The 20,828-nt window shown below is 35.4% G+C and overlaps 1 protein-coding gene and 1 long non-coding RNA gene across 2 annotated transcripts in view; one reads left to right on the forward strand and one right to left on the reverse strand.

Annotated features, from left to right (window-relative positions):
- LOC123880546 (SCY1-like protein 2) overlaps positions 1–20,828 on the forward strand; it is a 111,591-nt gene that overhangs the window by 9,918 nt on the left and 80,845 nt on the right. The window lies entirely within an intron of this gene.
- On the reverse strand, positions 3,095–8,559 carry LOC123880594. The gene is made up of 3 exons (XR_006799291.1): positions 7,883–8,559; positions 6,724–6,728; positions 3,095–3,106 (listed from the first exon to the last, which is right to left on the reverse strand). It is a non-coding gene; the product is annotated as an uncharacterized LOC123880594 (long non-coding RNA).

Raw genomic sequence — 20,828 nt, forward strand, 5'->3', positions numbered from 1 at the left:
TTAATTTATCTCCAGTTCTAGTTCCGTAGCTTTTGGGTGAAAACTAAACAAAAACACACACACTGGCTGATTACCTACTTTTACGAGAGTTATCGTTTACTCTTTAATTTAATAGACAACTTTAAATTGAACCTATTCCAAGCTTATTCCAAGTTATAAATGTCAAGTTATATTTAATAAGAAGCTAATGTAAATTCAATTATCTAATTAATATTATGAACTAGATACCTAGAAGGGCTCCCGAGCTTATTATAATGTACATATAGAAAGATGAAACAAGATGATAAACCGAACCCGATTATAATATCTATTACAATGAAAAGACCGGTCAGAGACGACCTCCGTGTATGATTTAATTTGGCCTGTAATCCTCCTACCCTTTCGGGGTTGGCGGATCATATCTCTGCTGAGATTTCATGAAACTTGAAAGGTAATTTTATGAAGATGAAATACATTTGAAAACGTTACATCAATTGAAATTAAATACAAGTGTAAATTAAAAATTTATAACACCCCCGACGATCCAAAGTATCTGAGTTTTCCAAAACATCATTTTCAAATAAATAATTATGTATTTAGGCAACGTCCATCTTGACAGCTTGACATTTGTCTATTGACATAATATTATGAACCTAACAATTATCTAACCTTCTTTTCTACAAGAAAACTAGAAAAGAGCTGATAACTCTAAAACGGCTGAACCAATTTTTTTAGATTATAGCTAAGAACACTCTCGATCAAGCCACCTTTCAAACAAAAAAAAACTAAATTAAAATCGGTTCATTCGTTTAGGCGCTACGATGCCACAGACAGATACACAGATACACAGATACGCAGATACACAGACACACAGATACACAGATACACACGTCAAACTTATAACACCCCTCTTTTTGGGTCGGGGGTTAAAAATAAATGCAACACGCTCTCACATTTCCTCAAATCCAACAACGTGCTATCTTTCAAACAATCAGGCTTTAGAAAACATCGTAGCAAAGCCCGCTCTTTAGTCGAGGTAGAGGATAATATTTTAAATACACGAGACGTAGGACAGGGCACGATACTTGTATTACTGGACTCACGTGCTTTTAAGACTATATAAAATGCTTATATAAAATGTCTGATGAAGCATTGGTTTGCTATTTGGAACAGAACCTTATCAGAACCCAAAACTCATAATAAATAAGGTATTAACAAAAATACAATTTAATTTACAAATGAAAATGTCTGAATGTGTATAGAATTGTGAGCCATTTATCAAAAGTCCGTTTACACGCATGCCATTTGCACCATTTTGTTGCTGTTTTATCACTGTTAACTAAACATAGGTCTTAGCACCTCTAGAACTTCGGTTTTTCATTAAATCTAAGATTAATCACAAAATGATTGTAGGTTACATTAAGCAGTTCATAGTTGTGAAACTAGTAAAAAATGTAAAAAATTGTATGTAAAGTAGCGTTAGCGTAATTTTTGATACTACAATTTAGTTTGAAAATATAAAAATCAGTTGACGGCTAATTTTGTTATTTATTAATAAAGACATAGGTAAGCTATTATAGCAGTATTTGTATTTTACCGACACAAGCCTCCCATTAGTCCCGAGCGACACATTACGCTGCAATAGAGACAACATCGTATATTAAATTTTTCAGCTTTTATTATATTTTTCTCTCAGCACTATTAGATTCCTTTGCAGGCGTGACTTCTAAGTATTGAGCAAATAGTTGCTTCGTACGACGTAATTTTTTTTTATTATATTCATTTATACATTGGACGGTGGATGCTTAGAGCTAAACATATAGGTATAACATGAGGCCTTGTCAGAGCATTGCAAATTATGAACAATGCAACGATAATAGTAACGATATTAATATCAATACCCAAGAATAAGTATCAATTTAACCAAAAAATAAAATTACGAAACAATTATTTTGTATTCTCATTAATTATTTAGATTGCAATTAGATCTGCTGGCAAGTTATGATCAGTCGAAGATTGAGTGCACTTGCCTAGAAGACAATTACTATCTATTCAGTCTTGACTCCAATAATATATTCCCCTCTTCGGCTCTTGACTATAATCTCCGATATGCCCTTTCCTTTGTATACTTAAATAATATATGTACAGCAGCTGTAGCCGGCAAGAAATACTGTCTATCAATCTTTAGAAAGAGCTTTCGACTTCGTAAAGTGTTGTGTCTGTCACTCATTCCTAAAAAAAAAACTGTTACAGCATAAAACCAATATAACAAGCAAACTCACAAATAACACTCTCGAATTTATACTATTCACTGATACCGAACCTACAATATTCGTGTTAGTAAACGGATATATTCAACAGCAACGTTTTTAAAAGCAAAAATAAAATGACTGATGGATTCAAATAATATTTTCACAAATATATATAGTTTTTCCGAGATTACTTGTGCATACTTAGCGCGTAGTGGAAATATTTTTCTATTTACAGATTTCTATTTATAGGCAGCTGCTTTAGAAAAATATTTATAAGGTAGGCCTTGAGCCTACACAAGCTGTAACTACAAATAAAAATGTTATCTTAGGCTGAAACCGTTCGTAATACATTTTTCTATAAACTGTGATACAGTAAATTATCTTATGACACCAAAATTATATTGATATGTATATTCTTAGTTTCTATATATTATCAACAATTTTGAGTGCAAGTTGTTTTTTCACAATCAGTATTTCACCAAATAAAAATCACAAGTTATTTTGCACTAAAATTTTCTTTCTTCAATGCAAGAATCGTAGTTTTCAGTTTTTAGTCTTCACTCTTAATGCATAGCGTTAGTATCTACTGTCTTCTTCTTATATAGCACTACATGGTATGAAACAAAGTGGCTTAAACTACATCTTTTAAACTACGCAACGGATTTCAATTAGGTTTTTATCAATGGATAGGAAGTGGTTCAAAAGAAAGGTTTATGCATCGTATATAGTTTAAAGTTGCCTTCAAACTACGGAAATATTTAAATATAATATATAAATATCGCTCACCCTACTTTTAAATGTCACTAAGTAACTGTTATGTTAAGTGTGAACAGTAGGGTTTAAAAGTAGGGTGAGCGATATTTATATATTATATTCTGTAGTTTGAAATCATCTTTATGTTAATTTCTTGAAATATGTCTATAATTTCTTCAAGATGTCAGAAAAAATCAACTGACTGTGAATTTTCATCGAAAATTATTCTTTTGAAATATAACTAAATAACCGCACTGATAGTACGTACATTAGTATGTAGGTACATTGCACCCGTGGCGGGCGGGTCTTTAGTATGTAATACTATCTGATTCCCGCGACCTTGTTCCCGTGGATATAGGTTTTTAGAAATCCTGTGAGAACTCATTAATTTTCCGGGATAAAAAGTAACCTATGTGTTAATCCAGGGTAGGTAAGGTATAACCTATCTCCATTCCAAACACCCAAATCAATCCAGTAAAAGGATATTTTAAGGCTATTTTACCCCGGGAAATCAAAGAGTTCCCACGGGATATTAAAAACACCTAGATCCACGCGGATAAAATCGCAAACTTCACCTAGTCAATTAAAATTTAAAATCATCTAACGATTGCTTAGCTATCTGATTGTGAATTTGCGGATACCGTGAATTACAAAACTCACGGTGCGCTATTGGCCTCACTGTAAGTCACTTTAAGTGACACAATATTTGTATTATTAAAATAAAAGGGACGGTACGGAAGTACCTCAAAAGGGACCCTTATAGGACCACTTTGTTGTCTGTCTGTCTGTTTGTCTATCTGTCCGTCCATCCGTGCGTCCGTCCGTCCGTCGTGTCTATCAAGAAAACCGTTGACCTAGAATCATGAAATTTGGCAAGTAGGTAGATCTTATAGCACAAGTAAAGGAGTAAATCCAAAAAACGTGAATTTGTGGTTACATCACAGAAAAAAATTAAAATATATTTCACTTTTCAAAGTAAGATAACTATGCCAAAGGTATCATATGAAAGAATTTTACCTGTATATTCTAAAACAGTATTTTATTTATTTTTATCCATAATAGTTTTTGATTTATCGTCCAAAATGTCGGAAAAATACCCAAGTTCGGAACCCTCAGTCCGCGAGTCTGACTCGCACTTGTTTATGTTCAGTTAGCGCTAATTAGTACAAGTGCTAACTTTTGTGGACTGTTAGTACAGTGTGTGAATAAACGTTCTTGTTTCGGGAACTGGCATTTTAATCCGAACTCCTAGCACGTAACAATATAATCGCGCATTTTTCTAAACAAGACACAAAGCAATAAGTCGCTTTAGTTCTCATACTACTCAACTTCACTATACTTACTTTGTTGCAATATATTGCCTCCGTTCCTAATAGGGATATATTATCGAATTAAGGACACAAGAGGGATACGATAGCTTTGCATATACTTTAGCGTGCTTCAGTTGTAAAAGGATTATGATTATAATAACGGTTTTGCTAGCAATTCATTTTTATAAAACGACGCCACAACGTCGTGGTTACATAGGTATCCCCGCGAAAGATCTTGGATTCCACACTCGCAAGCCAAAACTTATCAAAGCAAAGAAAATTCTGATCAAAAAAACCGACCAAGTGTGAATGTCTGACTGCACACAGTGGGTTCCGTATTCTAGTATTTTTTCCAATATTTTGCACGATAAATCAAAAACTATTATATTGTTTGTGTGTTATTAAGGCGATAATTTGTGTGTATGTATAATATGTGTGTGTATGTATGTATTTGTGTATGTTTGTTACTCTTTTACAAAAAAACTAAGGAACGGATTGAAATTCGGAATGGAGATAGATTATACCCTGGATTAACACATAGGCTACTTTTTATCATGAAAATCAAATAATTCCCACAGAATTTTGAGAAATTAGGTTTTCCACACGAACGAAGTCGCGGGCGTCAGCTAGTTATGTATTAAACTATTGTAATTGTTTTAGAAGCCCTTTCATATTATGATGCCTGACTTAGTATAATTATATTTTATACTTTGAAAATTGAAAATACTAATTATTATTATTTGTTCATGAACATATTTTTTTTTTGTGATTGTAACTCCAAATTCTTGGTTTTCTGATTTTTCCCTTTACGCGTGCTATAAAGCCTACCTACCAGCTCTATGTTCTATGATTCTATAGGTCAACAGGAAATACTTACCCTATAGTTTTTCTTGACAGACACGACAAACGGACAGACAGACCGACAGACAACAGACAGATAGACACAGACAGACAGACAGGTTCACCAAATATAAATTATTTAAAAGTAGCAATAATAATTAAACCTCCATCTTAAGATTGGAGATTGCCGACGCTACGAGGCTATGAAAGTGCACATGGTTTTCTCTTGTTTACGGAGCCGCGCCCCTTTGCACCTATGTGCCCCTGGCTTTCCTGACGAAAATGTAAAATGCGTACCTACAGTCACGAAAATCTGCGAAATAACTGTACACGTGGCAATTTTTTACACGTTTATACCTAAATGCCTACATTGTTGTCTATTCGTTTTGTCTCTAGGGAAATTTAGTACAATGTTGGAAGTGATGTGTTCATTATTCCTAGTAAAGATATCAACAGAGCAAATTGTCGAGTTTCCGAAAGTCACTTGGTCTTCCTTTGACATTTAATCATGACTTCTTGACATTTAATCATGATCTCTACCAGGTAAGTGCAGTCAGTATGGCTTAGCTTACCAGCTCTTGATCTAAAGCAGAGATATGCCAGCTTTTTAGTCTTTTTCTACGGTTCCGTACCTTAAAAGGACAAAGGAACCCTTATACTATCATTTCGTTGTATGTCATAAAAATTCAAAAATTTACAATCAAAAATTATCATGTTTAAAATATAATATAGTACGGTACTTGGATGAACCATTGTAAAACACACCTACTTTTGTCATGATAATTAACACAAAGCAAATATAGCGAGTCCTTTCTCAAAATTTACGCGCTATAATACATATAATGTACCTACCTGTTTTGAATAAGTGATTTTGAGACTTAAAAAAAATATTAAAGTGTGTTTAATATTCTAAATATTTAAGCTCCTGGGAGTGGGATTAACAAGCGCCATTCAAAATTCGCTATAATTTATCGCTCATTTCATATATTTTTAGCACATCGATCAGCATGTATTTTAGTATGGATAAGCTCACATTACGTAGGTAACTTTAGACCTTAATAAATAAAAAATATGATTGGCTTGCGTGCTATATGGAGATGTTTTATATTGCACTACATTTTACACGTACTAATAGGTCAGAAGTCACGTATTTATTAACCCCCGACCCAAAAAGAGGGGTGTTATAAGTTTGACGTGTGTATCTGTCTGTGTCATCGTAGGTCCTAAACTAATAAACCGATTTTAATTTAGTTTTTTTTGTTTGTAAGGTGGCTTGATCGAGAGTGTTCTTAGCTATAATCCAAGAAAATCGGTTCAGCCGTTTGAAAGTTATCAGCTCTTTTCTAGTTACCTTCACTTGTCAGGGGTGTTATAAATTTTTAATTTACACTTGTCTTACGTTTATTCGTTGTCAAAGAATCGTTATTGAGAGGTATCTCTCGGCGCTCCGTAACAGCGAAGTTTCATTTTTCTTCACTTTGATTGGTTAAAATTACTACCCATACCTACTATAAATGCGAAAGTGTATTTGTTCTTTGGTGTATTGGTTTGCCCTTTAACCAATTGGCGATCAATTGATTTACAAGTACCTAATCTTCTTTCGCAGCAGATGACGAAAAATAGTAAGAAGGATTTTTTTATATCTAATGTCCTAAAAAGTCACATAGGCTACTTTTCATCCCGGAAAGTAAAAGAGTTTCCACGGGATTTGAAATAACTAGATCCACGCCCAGTTGCAGGCCTCAGCTAATATTTAAATAAATAACAATGATGTGACACTTAATAACGAGACGATGTATGTGTAATCAAGCCGTAACAGTTACGCGTTTATTACCTGTTATCTCCCAATGCCATCATAATCCAAACTTCATAGTCGCTGATCGTTCCTCCCTGTGCTGGGGACAATACGCAAAGAAACTTTCAAGTTTCATAAAATAACGAAGGTCTGGCACGCGTTGGTTCACTCTCCATTATTTTATCATTATTGTTTCATAAGCTTTTTAGACTATTGGAATTTTTGGATCCATCAAATATCCATTAAGTGCAATTTAACACTAATGGATTGTGCACTATTGCGTTAATTTATGCAATTTGTGAAAAACTGGAGCTTTTACATCCATTTAGCGCGCCGAGTAAATATTATGTAAAGTTAACGAAAGAGCAAACATGTTTATTTTTCCGGTTGTGTGCTTTTAAAAACCGGCCAAGTGCAATTCAGACTCGCATACCGAGGGTTCCGTACTCTTTTACGAGCTTTTCACGACAAATCCAAAACTATTATGCATGAAAATAAATAAAAATCTGTTTTCGAATGTTCGGGTAAGTATATTCATAAGTATATTCATAAGTATTTACATTTTATTTTATTTTTTTGTGTTGTAACCCAGATTCACGGTTTTCTTAACTTATAAAATGTAGCCTATGTCACCCGGATTATAATGACGAATCGATTGACACCTCATTCATCAATATCAGCTCAGTAGTTTAGGTGCTACGGTGGAACACACATAAATACAAACCTACATACATACATAGAGTGTTAAAATCATAATCGTTCTTTTTGGCTTCGCCGTAGTCGGGTAAAACTACGAAGCGGTTCTTTCGCTTTTAGTGACATTCATGGCTATGTGCAATAGACGTGGGCAATAATTCACGACAGTTGTGAAACTTATAACAAAACAACGAGGCTTCACCTAGGCATCACCTTGAGGACATTGTTCTGCCTCCATACAAGTTTCGCCTCTCTACCTAACCTGTAAAATCGATCCCAATTCAGTAGGTTCGATTGTGCTGAATAACTCGACATTGCCATTCAGTCATACTGTCAAGAATCTCGGCTTGTTTATTGACTCGTCATTCTCCTGGATTCCGCATATCAATTATGTAAGCAGACGCCTTTTCGCTGCTGTCGGCTCCCTTAAAAGATGGAAGAATCTCCTCCCAATCAAAACAAAAATATCCTTGGCTGAATCTCTGCTCTTACCCATTCTTGATTATGCCGATAGCAGCTATACGGATTTGAATGAGGAGTTACTAAACAAGCTGGAACGGTTGCAAAATCTTTGCATTCGATTTGTCTTTGGCTTGAGAAAATTTGACCATGTCAGCGAATACCGTTCTCGTCTCAAGTGGTTGCCAATTAGACGGCGACGAAATTTCCACGTCCTCATTCTACTCTTTTCTATTCTCTATGAGCCTCACACTCCTCCCTACCTTAAAGATCGCTTCACTTTCCTCGGTGCTGCTGATCGCCACATGAAGTTGCGCTCTTGCTCGGATAACAAGCTCCAAACCCCAAGAAATTACACAAAATTCTCCGGGAGGTCCTTTACGGTATATGCAGTACAACTGTGGAATGACCTCCCCAAGAATATTCGGAGTTCGAAATCCCTGCCCATTTTTAAAAATCGTTTGAAAGAATTTTACTTATCTATGCCATAATAGTTTAAATATTGTTTTTATTTTTTATATTATATGTATCCCTTTTATATTATATGGAAGTAACTATATTGTCATATATAGCATATACATATATATTTATATATTATATATATATATATATATATATATATATATATAAGTACTTTTTATGTTTATTAGTATATATATAAATCTTTTTGAAAAATTCCTTGCGACTTGGTACTATCCAACCTCCTTCCTAGAACTTCTCCTTTCAGCAAAGGTTGCCTGGTAGAGATTGCTCCAAGCAATAAGGCCGCCTTTGCACACAATTGTTTTTTTTTCTGTTTTCTTCTTACTGTGTTGTTATCCTTTACATGTGTTTTTGTGTGCAATAAAGAGTTTCTATCTATCTATCTACTTCACTCTAAACGGGCTGTTTTAAAAATATATAAATAAATAGACAAGTTGAATTCCAAAAGCGGCAAAAAAACGGATTAGGGCTTAAAAAGTTGACTTTTTATATAAAATGCATACTTAATATTATAACGCGAAAGTGTGTCCATCTGTCCGTCTGCTACGTTTTCACGGCTCAACTGCTGAAATGATTTTAATGAAGTTTGGGCACAAAGTTATCTTATATCCCGGGGTCGGATATAGGCTACTCTTTATCCTGGAAAATCTAAGATTTCCTACGGGATTCTTAACGGTCTATCCGTTAAAACAAATTATATGAAATTTGGCACAGAGGTAGCTCACGTCCCGGAAATTGACATCGGCAACTTTTTATCCCGGAAAAGCAAAGAGTTCCCACAGGATTTTTAAAAACCTAAATCCATACGTACGTAGTCGCGGGCATAACCTAGTATTATATCAAATAAAGACTTCTAAGGTGGGCGTCATTGATTTTGGAAGCGCCAGGCGTTATGAACCCTCTTATTTCTCGTAGGGCATTGTATAAATGAAATAATCTACTTACTTACTGTACACTACTCGCGCGCTTCTCCACACAAACAAATCATTCTAGTTCTTTTTTTTTGTGAAAGATCTTAAAATAACTCAAATATCGTTTGGAAAGTTTCTAATTCCTCGTTCGTAAATAAACTAAACTTATATAAAAAATACAACATCGCAAAACTGAAAATATCACGTAAACTAAAAAAAAAATACTAAAAATGACATATTTTAATCTAATAATAATTTCAAATAAGGTGACAAAGGTGAAAAGCCATAGTAATATATATTATATTCTATGTGAAAAGCTAAAAAGATATGATGATATAAATATTTTCTATTCTTAGCACCCTGTTTTGAAAAGTTTACCATGCGTGTAGCTGGAATCGGATATCATTTATACCCATTGATTTTAGAAGAGAGTTCATACCTATATATTATATTCCAAACAAACCTTTTAGCCGTAAACCGTGGGTCTCGCATACTTCAAATCTATTGATTTTCAGAAACGTTTCCACTGTGAGACGCCGCGGTCCCCATACCCGAAATTTATGTATATCGTATATTACGTACGTCTTATATTTTATAAATTACCGAGATCGTAAAGATAATTTATTGTAACACGGAGTGCTTTTATGTTACATTTGAGTAGGCGCGATCTGAAATGAATTTAGAACAGGACTTACCTACCGTACCTACTTAATTTTAAATGCAAGTTGAAATCCTACTTTCTTAACAAGTTGTGACAAACCCATTTTTTTAAAATTTAATTTTTAACAATTTCGTCACATTACCACACATTACCTCGTTTATGGAAGCACTATATACATATAAATAGACGGAATGACACGTATCAAGTCAACCTTAGTGGTTGATGGTTAAAAGCAGACTTCCCAAACTTTTCATATTTGATCATTTAAAAAAAAATGATCTCGCACAGTTCATGACGGTTATGAAACTTGAAACAAAACCTCGAGGCTTTACTTGCACTGGCAAGCGTGAAAATCGGACATTGTGGTAACAGGCCGTCGCGGTCGTGCTGTGTGGCAAAGAGTTTTAAATCCATACTTTTCCATACTAATATTATAAATGCGAAAGTATGTCTCTCTTTCTGTCTGTCTGTCTGTCTGCGTCTACTACGTTTTCACGGCTCAACCGTTGAACCGATTTTAATGAAATTTATTACAAACTTAGGATATATTCCGGGGAAGGACATAGGCTAAAAACAAACAGTTCCCGCGGAATAGCACTCTATCTTTCACGCATTTGACGTTCAATAACACCGCATTCGAGCAATTAATTGACGTTATTTTTTGCACAGACGTAGTTGAGGACCTATACAGTAATATAAGCTACTTTTTTCCCAAAAAATATAAATAGTTCCCGCAGGATAGCATGCTATCTTTCACGGATTTGTCATTCACTAACGCCAAAATTGAGCTACGGATTGACGGTATTTTTTGTAAAGACATAGCTGAGGACATAATAAGTAATGAAGGCTTCTTTATCTCCCGAAAAAAATTAACAGTTCCCGCGGGATAGCATACTATTTTTCACGCATTGGTCGTTCAATAACGCCGTAACAGAGCTATGAATTGACGTTGTATTTTGCATAGACATAGTCGAGGACTTAAGAAGTGATATAGGTTACATTTCTTTCCAAAAAAAAAAAAACAAATAGTTCCTGCAGGATAGCATGCTTTAACACAATATGATAAAATAACTTAAGCTTTGCACCCAAAAATATTGTGACAAACCTCAATTATTATTGAAACCTTGAGCCACGCCAGCGAAGCCGCGGGTAATAGCTAGTCCAAAAATATTATGAAATCTTTGATTTGACGTCATCCCTAGTGCTCAAATGCCTAAAATTTGACAGATATCGATTCCAGATCAAACTGACAGTTTCCTCACTCTAGTTCACTGTACGTGGGTAGGTCTCAAAAATATAAATAAATAGACAAGTAGAACCTCTAAAAGCGGTAACAGGACGGATTAGGACTTGAAAAGTTGAAGTTTCCCTTAAATCATTTTCAAATTCTTTCTGATATAAAATAAAGAATTCTAAGGTGGGCGTTTTGAAACCACTTATTTCTCGATCTCTAGCACTCTACATAATTCAATCGGACGTAGGAGTAATCTGTGGGCCAGCAGATACAGACCATACCTGAGACAAAGAGTGTAGCCGAGTATTTTTGATCACAACTTAATTTCAGCTTTATGCAGTTTGACATACGGTGGAAATTTGAATTTTGAAAACCAAACCGCGCTTCTTTATGCCTTTTTAGGGTTTCGTACCTCAGAAGCGAAAAATGAAGACTTATAGGATCACTTTGTTAACTGTCTGTCAGTCCGTCTGTCTGTCTTTCGTGTCTGTCATGAAAACCTATGAGGACCATGAAAGGTCTTGAAAAAAATTGTTACTGGAAATACTTACTACTTACTGATGGGATGAACACTTACCGGGGGGAGCGGGGGGGAAGATAATAATGTGAAAATAAATGTTGCTTCGTATCGCACACTACTAACAGATGGTCGAACGGAAAATATACAAAAGGTTTTAATTCACTAATACATTATATATAATATATACTACATTTATATCAACGCAACCCATAGGTACACGTTGAACGTAGAAATCTTAAATTTTGCACTGAGGTTCCATTTATAATCTAGTCAAATAAGGCCGAATTTCCCGAAATTTTCACTGTATAGGAAATCCAAAGGATTTATATTTTTGCCGAGCAAAGCTGCAGGCAGTCGTTAGTTCACAATATGCGACCCGCCCCACCCCGGAATTGTATGTAAAAGTTCACGTCATAAATTGTGAAGAAGCAATTAGTGTGGATTTTCTTATTAGTAGAACATTGTGCGCGCTATCTTGTACCAAGTGTATTTCGCGACAAGTCGAGATGGCTATCAGGGTGGTGACACACACCCGCACAGCCCCCGCGCTAACACGATGCGGAATAGCGCGGGTGACGTGCGGATGTGCAGGGCGTCCCTCCGCCTCATACCTACCCCGATTGCCATCTCGATCTGTCGCGAACCATACGTAGGTAGGTACGTTAGTGTAAGTTAGTAATCTACTCGTATATCTTCTAACTCTTAGGAGATATTAAATATAGTTTTCACCTATTTAGTATCAAGTTCATTTTGTTAATGCACCGTGTCTTTGCAGCATGCGATCTAAATATTTGAAATCGATGCAATATCAAAAGAGAACAGTCTCGTTTTTAAAGTCTCAGGCGATGTAAGAATCAATAAATAAAGCGAACGCGTTTGTCTCTATTGCGGTACAAAGGAAAAAACTTATAGTACCTAAAAAAAAAATTAATTCGATGGGAAAATATTTTTAGCGCATTTTAGCTGTGTAAACAATAGGCTGAAATACTTTTCATAAAACAGTCCAACAGCTATGAAGATGGTAGAATACTCACATAATTTCCCGGTTGAAAAAATCACAGTCGATGCAATAAATTACAAAACAATCAAAAGAACGGTGACTCGCTAAAGACCGCGCTTGTATAACGATCAAAGGGAAAGGAAAGGAACTGTATCAGTCTATTGGAAAGTATTTCCAATACACTGATACAGTTAATTAAACCTGATTGTCGATAAAAATCGGATACAATATTATTACCATTTTAAAACGTCTTAACAGGGCTCACTCCGTCACTCGTTTCATACAATCGTAGTTCCAATTTCATTTGAATATTAAGCAACCAAAGTCCATGAAATTATGCAGACATATTCTAGAAACTAATATCTGTGTCTGTGGTGTTTTAGATTTTTCTAAAAATATGTAGTTTTAAAATTACAGGGGCTCAAAGATTTGTATGAAAATTTTTATGACCGCGTAACTTTGAAACCGAATATTTTAACAGAAATCTGGAAAACCACAGACATAGATATTGGTTTCTAAAATATGTCTGCAAAATTTCATGGACTTTGGTTGCTTAATATTCAAATGAAATTGGAACTACGATTGTATGAAACGAGTGGCGGAGAGAGCCCTCTTAAGCACGTTCTTTGAACACTATTTATTAGATATCCATTATTTCAACCAATCGTCATCCCACTACAGACTGAGCATGGGTTATCTCTCAAGGAATTAGGCTATAGTCCACCACACGGGCCAAGTGTTGATGATGTCTTCATACACCTTTCATAACAAGCATCCAGGTTTCCCCGCGGTGTTCAACACCGATTCTCAAAAATTTCACTCGAGTCAAGCCAGGTGGGCAAGTCTTTCAATCCAACGACATGATAGAAACAGACATTTCGTTTTGGTCGTGTTAAACTATGAGTGAATGCTTTGTGAGTCATTCATATAATTTTTGATTTATTGATGTTTGGTCAAAAATATTTCATGGAACGTATATTAACATAACATTAGTGTTATTTTTGATGAGACATCAGTATTTTTATTATTTGTTTAGAATATTTTGACGAAATTAGCCCTAAGCTTACGGAATTTACCTGAAATGAAGCTAATTCATTATATCAAAACTCATCTGCTACATAACGATGCGACGGCAATGCCAACATTTACGCTGAAAAGTTTATGAGTAAAGTTTAAATGAAAATATTTCGTACATCAAGGGTAGCAGCGTAAGATATTACAAAAGTTTTAAGATCCTGAAAAGTGAACAGAATCTTGAAAGTTATGTCAAAGCCCTGAAATACGTCAGTGTCATTAGAGTCCTTGTCCATATTATCAGCTCTATAGGTATATTCTTTAATTACGTTCCAAAAATGTCAAAAACTTGTACGCTACGTTGTACGACGTGGAACGGTCTATCGTAGCTCCTAAACTAATGAACCGATTTTAATTTAGTTTTTTTTTTGAAAGGTGGCTTGATCGAGAGTGTTCTTAGCTATAATCTAAGAAAATTGGTTCAGCCGTTTGAAAGTTACTCTCTCTCTTTAGCTCTTTTCTAGTTACTGTAACCTTCACTTGTCGGGGGTGCTATAAATTTTATTTTACACTTGTTTCTGACTCCTCGATGTTCAAATTCTATGAAGATGAGCAGAGTGAACTAGAGTGAGTGAGCTCGCGTTTTGATCTTGAACCAACATCAGTATTCTGTGAAATATTAGGTATTTGAGCACCAGGGGTGATGTGAAATAAAGATTTTAAAATATTACAATTAGGCCAGTCATTAAAGCCAAAACCCGAAAGAAATTAGTAACTTGATAAAATTTTAGTGGGTTTTTAAAGAAGGTAAGATAACTTACCGTGTGATTTTGTAGCGTTGTGGGGTGTACGGAAAGGGTTGAAAAAGGGTGAAAAGGGTTTTTTGTTAATAACATTGCCAAAAAAATTAGTAACACGCTGCAAATTTATAATAAGGTTATTCTTACCGTTTTGTAACGTTTATTAAATTTGCAGCGTTTTGCAACATACGAAACATTGTTTTTTATTAAAAAAAACAATGAAATTTGTTAATAACAGGGGTAAAAAAAATTAGTAACTCGGTGTAAATTTATAATGACGTTGTTCTTACCGTTTAACAAAAAACCCTTTTCACCCCTTTTTAACCCTTTCCGTAAACCCCACAACGCTGCAGAATGACACGGTAAGTTATTTTACCTTCTTTAAAAACCCCCTAAAATTTTACCAAGTTACTAATTACTTTCGGGTTTTGGCTTTAATGACTGGCCTAAAAATTCAAAATTCTCTGCCACGCTGCTACGACGGTTCATGTCACATACCTAGATTCATAGCCAACATTTGACGCTTGCCAGTGTGGTGAGGTTACGTGAACTTTGATATAGTGAACTAGTGAGGGAACTTATGTACAGAAATGGTCCAGTTACAGTTTTATTATAAGTATATAAATTCATCTGGAAGTTAGCTACGAGCTAAACTTAGGAATAGCTGCGATGCTAATTGGCGCCGCAAGTCTTAATTACAAGTTTACCATTCTCGCAATATTGCAGCGTTACTTATTGCTATATTAGCCAACGGCACAAACTTTGTTGGTAAATAACTATAGCAACTCGCTCCGGCTTCGCACAGATAATATTACAACAGAATACTATTACTTCCACAGATCAGGGAAAGAAAGTTACTTGTATATTCTTACTGACTAATGAATTCCGTACCATTGTATAAGAAATATTACATGATTTTTTTTTAATTTTTATCGCGGCCATTTTGAAATATTTATTATTTGCAGTCATAGTGGCAATAGAAATGCATACAGAAAATTTCAAGTGTTTATCTTTTATGGTTCGTGAGATACGGCCTGCTGACAGACAGACGGACGGACGGGCAGTGAACGCTTAGTAACGGGGTCCCGTTGGCACTGCTCAGGAACGGAATGCTAAGAAGGATTCACAGTAATATTTAAATACTGGGAACAGTGTCCGGTTTTGATATAGGTATAAGTATATTTATTTAATGAGCTGATTATTGATGTGTAGTCATTCGATTCGCACTTCGCCAGTTTTTTTCATGAGATATAACCACAAATTCACGTCTTCCTACCTATATGCCAAACTTCATGTTTCTAGGTCAATGGGAAGTAACCTATAAGTTTTCTTGTCAGACACGCCAGACGGACAGACGGACAGACAGACGACAAACAGACAACAAAGTGATCCTATAAGGTTTCGCTTTTCCTTTTGAGGTACGGAACCCTAAAAAGTGTTATTTCTTGTAGAATTGTACGGAACCGTAGGTAAGTAAGTACATGTGCGAGTCTGAGTCGCATTGGCCGGTTTTTAACCCCCGACCCAAAAAGAGGGGCGTTATAAGTTTGACGTGTGTATCTGTGTATCTATGTATCTGTCTGAGGCATCGTAGCTCCTAGACTATTGAACCGATTTTAATTAAGTTTTTTTTTGTTTGAAAGGTGGCTTGATCGGGAGTGTTTTTAGCTATAATCCAAGAAAATCGGTTCAGCCGTTTAAAATTTATCAGCACTTTTCTAGTTATTACTGTAACCTTCACTTGTCGAGGGTGTTATAATTTTTTAATATATTACACTTGTTTAAAATTTTGATGAGAATAGCCGATAAACTTGACAGCATAAATAACTGCCAGGATATTTTTAAACTTTTAAGCATGCATGGATAAAGCAGATAAAAGAAAAAGCTTTACCGCTTTTGTTTTATAAAGAATATGCTTATGAGAAAATGTCTTAAGTTGTTTCTTTGCATATGTTAGGGTAGGATTAGCCACAATGTTTATGAAAATGGTTTTTAGTAGGTAGATAAGTAAACATCTATGTGATCACTATGAGTTATTTTTTAGGATTACTAAGTATGACAAGAAATCCTTGTTGTATTAATCTGGCTGTCTATCCGTCTGAGTGATAAGTAGGTACATCCATTTTTTTGAGAAACTAAGTCGGTAATTTGAAATGTGGCAGTTATAAAAAGTTATTATCGCTACATGGAAAAATATTTAAATTTTGAAAAGCTTTCAGAATACCTTCCCTTCGTGGCGCTGTGGTAAGAGCATTGGTCTTATAAATGAGAGGCACAGCTTTGATTCCTGGCAGGGGCCATTTGAGAATTTATAATTTCCTTGTCTCTGGTCTGGTCTGGTAGAAGGCTACGAGCGTAGCTAGTTACCACCCGGCAAAGCCGTGTCGTCAAGCGATTTAGTGTTCCGGTATGACGCCATGTGTAAAAACCGATAAGGGGTAGGTAAGTATGGGTGTAATAAAGCCAAACCCCTTCCAAGTTAGTCCTCTACCACCTTAGACTATCAATATCATATGAGATACAGATCCATCAGCTGCGATCGCAGTTTAAATAAAAAAACATCCCTTTTCTTTTTTGGAACTGGATACCCATAATTTTGTAACTCGAGTGAGCCTGAAAGCCAAATCCTATAACGGAAATGAATATCTTTACTGGCACTTGTCATTACCGAGATTGCCAATCGATATAACTTTGCAATGTCACGAGATTAATGTTGCATTTAGATACATGTAATATAACAAATTGAAATTCAAGCTTGAGCATTACATTACAGTGGTGCAGTACTTTCCACTCGGTCTATTTATAAGCTAGCACTTGGCTGCAATCAGACCTGGTGGCAACTGATGATGCAGCCTAAGAGGGAGCGCGCTTGCCTGGAAGATGCCTATTCACTCTTAACTTGAAGGTAGCCATAACAATTGAAACCTTCTGTATAGCCTCCGATATTATATTAGTATAAAGAAAACAATAATTCAAAGATGTTTTGCCAGATACGTTATCACTTTAGTATCATATTACAAAGTCTCCCACCGCACTGAACTCATGTTCGTTTAACTACTGTAAGAATTATCCGACGACTACGAATAAAAGAAAGAATATCATAGAAGATCACCTCTATATGATATACTTAGTACCAAAAAAAAATCGTTCCCACCGTTGCGTCTGTCCCTCATACGCTTAGATCTTTAAACTTTTTAATGCCTATTTGTGTATTAGATAGAGTGATTCAAAAGAAAGGTTTGCCTACGTATGGTTTAGTATTGTTACGTGCGGTTATAAGAAAACAATGTACATAGTGGAATGCTTCTCTCCCGCGCGAAGCCGGGGCGGGTCACTAGTTTACAATTAATACTACCAGTCATGCTCAGGATTTTATGACCTGGGTGGCAGGACACTGGAGGAATGCACCGCATTATGCACTGGCATTGACAGCTCGTATTATGAAATTGCTTTCCAAGGTGCGTGAAATCTTTAAAAGCTATGGCCAATGTATTCGGTGCACGTGCAACACTTTGCATATATTATATTTGCTCTTGTTTAAACTTGCACAGTGGGATTTGGCACTTTTCTTTTCGGGGTCACTAGATAGGAGGTATCTTTCAAGATTTGATAAGTCTGCTAAACGCGTCAAGACAGGCTCTCTTAAGTAAGCTCTTTTGTATAAAATCTGAGATATCTTGGAACGTGAGGAGGTGTTACCTACTTGGCCGGAGAAACGTAACACGTGGCTCTAAAACGTGCACCTCCCATATCACCCTCTATTTGCGAGCCAATCTCCATGTACTTAATGTGAGAAAACAGGCTCACGCTAAACTGTTGCAAACATGGAGTAACGGGCACGTTCGCTAACAAAAGCTTTTATAACAAAATTCCTCAGCCAATTTTAGACTTGCCTTTACACAGGTTCAAAAAATCTATTAAAAATATGCTCCTGAGAAAAGCATATTATACTATCGAAGATTATGTAAATGATAAAAAAGCGTGGATTTGACCTGCAATTCGCTCCAGCAATGCGCAGGACTTCAATTGCTTTTATACATGGCATAATATTGTATATCAAATCTTTGAAAAGAGCAACCGCCGAGTTTCTTGCTGGTTCTTCTCGGTAGGAAAGGCATTCCGAACCAGTGGTAGATGCTTTTGACGATTCAAAAGAACTTGTAAAAGTCTAATTGAATAAAAATATTTTGAATTTGAATTTAACATGCCTTCCAAGACCAACCTCTGAAACTGTTTATTCTGATATTTTAAGAGGATTTTATAAGAGCATATAAATTTAGTTTTGCAAAACGGTCGTCTTTTTTAACGGGGGTTAAAAGAGGAGTGTTATAAGTTTGACGTGTGTGTCTGTGTATCTGCGTATCTGTGTATCTGTCTGTGGCATCGTAGCTCCTAAACTAATGAACTGATTTCAATTTAGTTTGTTTTGTTTGAAAGGTGGCTTGATCGAGAGTGTTCTGAGCTATAATTCAAGAAAATCGGTTCAGCCGTTTGAAAGTTATCAGCTCTTTTCTAGTTACTGTAACCCTCGCTTGTCGGGGGTGTTATTACACTTGTTATTAAAATGCAATTTCTCTGAAACATAAATAAAAAAAAAAAAATTAATCAAATCAATTGATGTTAAACATTCTACTATAATTATGTAGGTATAGATATGGGCCAGACAAATGACCAGTCTCGGCTGGCCAATATCAAAATCATCTTCATCGTCAATCTATCAATACACACTTCTCAATCAAAAAATACACTTTTTTTTAAATTCAGATACAAGTAAGCCCTTGTCCGCAATCTCACCTGGTGGAAGTCTAAGATGGAAGTGGGCTAACCTAAACCTCATTTATTTTCAAAAGTGGTCATTTATAATAGATCAATTAGATTAATTTTGTAGTCACTTTATAAGTGACCTATATTATACTATCCCCATCGTTACACAAAAAATGAACATCAAACTATGATTAAATCTAAATATAACAATTTGAGAGTATCTAACAAATTTATACATTGGCATTCTACGAATTATAATAATTCGCATTGATGGGAATGTTCAGATTTGATACAAGTGTAAATTAAAAATTTATAACACCCCGGACAAGTGAAGGCTACAGTAATAACTAGAAAAGTGCTGATAACTTTTAAACAACTGAACCGATTTTCTTGGACTATATAGTGTTCTTACTTAGTTCAAACAAAAAAAAAACTAAACAAAATTCGGTTCATTAGTTGAGGAGCTACGATGCCACAGACATGATACACAGATACACAGAAACACACGTCAAACTTGTAACACCCCTCTTTTTGGGTCGGGTGTTAAAAAATAGAATTGAAAATACCAATTTCATAAAACTTTAATTGAATATAATTGAATTCTGGTTGCGAACACACGCTAATAGCATTATCAACTTTACCACATACAATAATTACAATAGCGAAAGTCTAAATTATCACTAGCTTATTTTTATTAATCTTATATTCTTTACAACGCAAAACGACGACGGGTTATAAAGAAACTAAAGGGGAATGTTGAGGGACTTCGTCTGTGATGGCGTTTGCTGGCGCGCGTGCTGTGCTTGTTTGGAGTGTTTTTTTTGTCAAGAGTGGCTGGTTTTTGTTTGGTGTTTGTTGGTGGTGGAACTGACTGGGAAGCGCTCTAAAGGGGCGCCGCGCGTATGTCGGCGGGCGCCGGCGCAGACGGAGTCCATACTTGTATAAATTCAATAACTTGAAAATATTTCAAACTTGACATTGGCTAATCAGAGTAAAGCCAGATTTAAAGAAAAAAAAAAAAAAAAAGGATGCCCGCCGCTTTGTCAACGTGTATAGGTTTAAAAAAAATCCCGCAAGAACGTTTTAGTTTTCCGGGATAAAGAACAGAATAGAATAGATTTTTATTTAGGTAGACTTTTACGAGTGCTTTTGAATCGTCAAAATAATTTAACTCTGGTTCGGAATAACAAGATAAAGTTGAAAACTAAAACCCGACTGCGATTGTCTTAATAAACGCTGAAATATTTGGATAAAATTGATTTTCTGTCGCTTGGTATATTTTAATACTGTTGTTCATTTATATTCATGAACTCAAAATTTTCTCCTCTTTCATTTGACATCACACTCGATACAATAG

Source organism: Maniola jurtina, chromosome Z, assembly GCF_905333055.1.
Source record: "Maniola jurtina chromosome Z, ilManJurt1.1, whole genome shotgun sequence".
In the NCBI taxonomy this organism is placed as follows: domain Eukaryota; kingdom Metazoa; phylum Arthropoda; class Insecta; order Lepidoptera; family Nymphalidae; genus Maniola; species Maniola jurtina.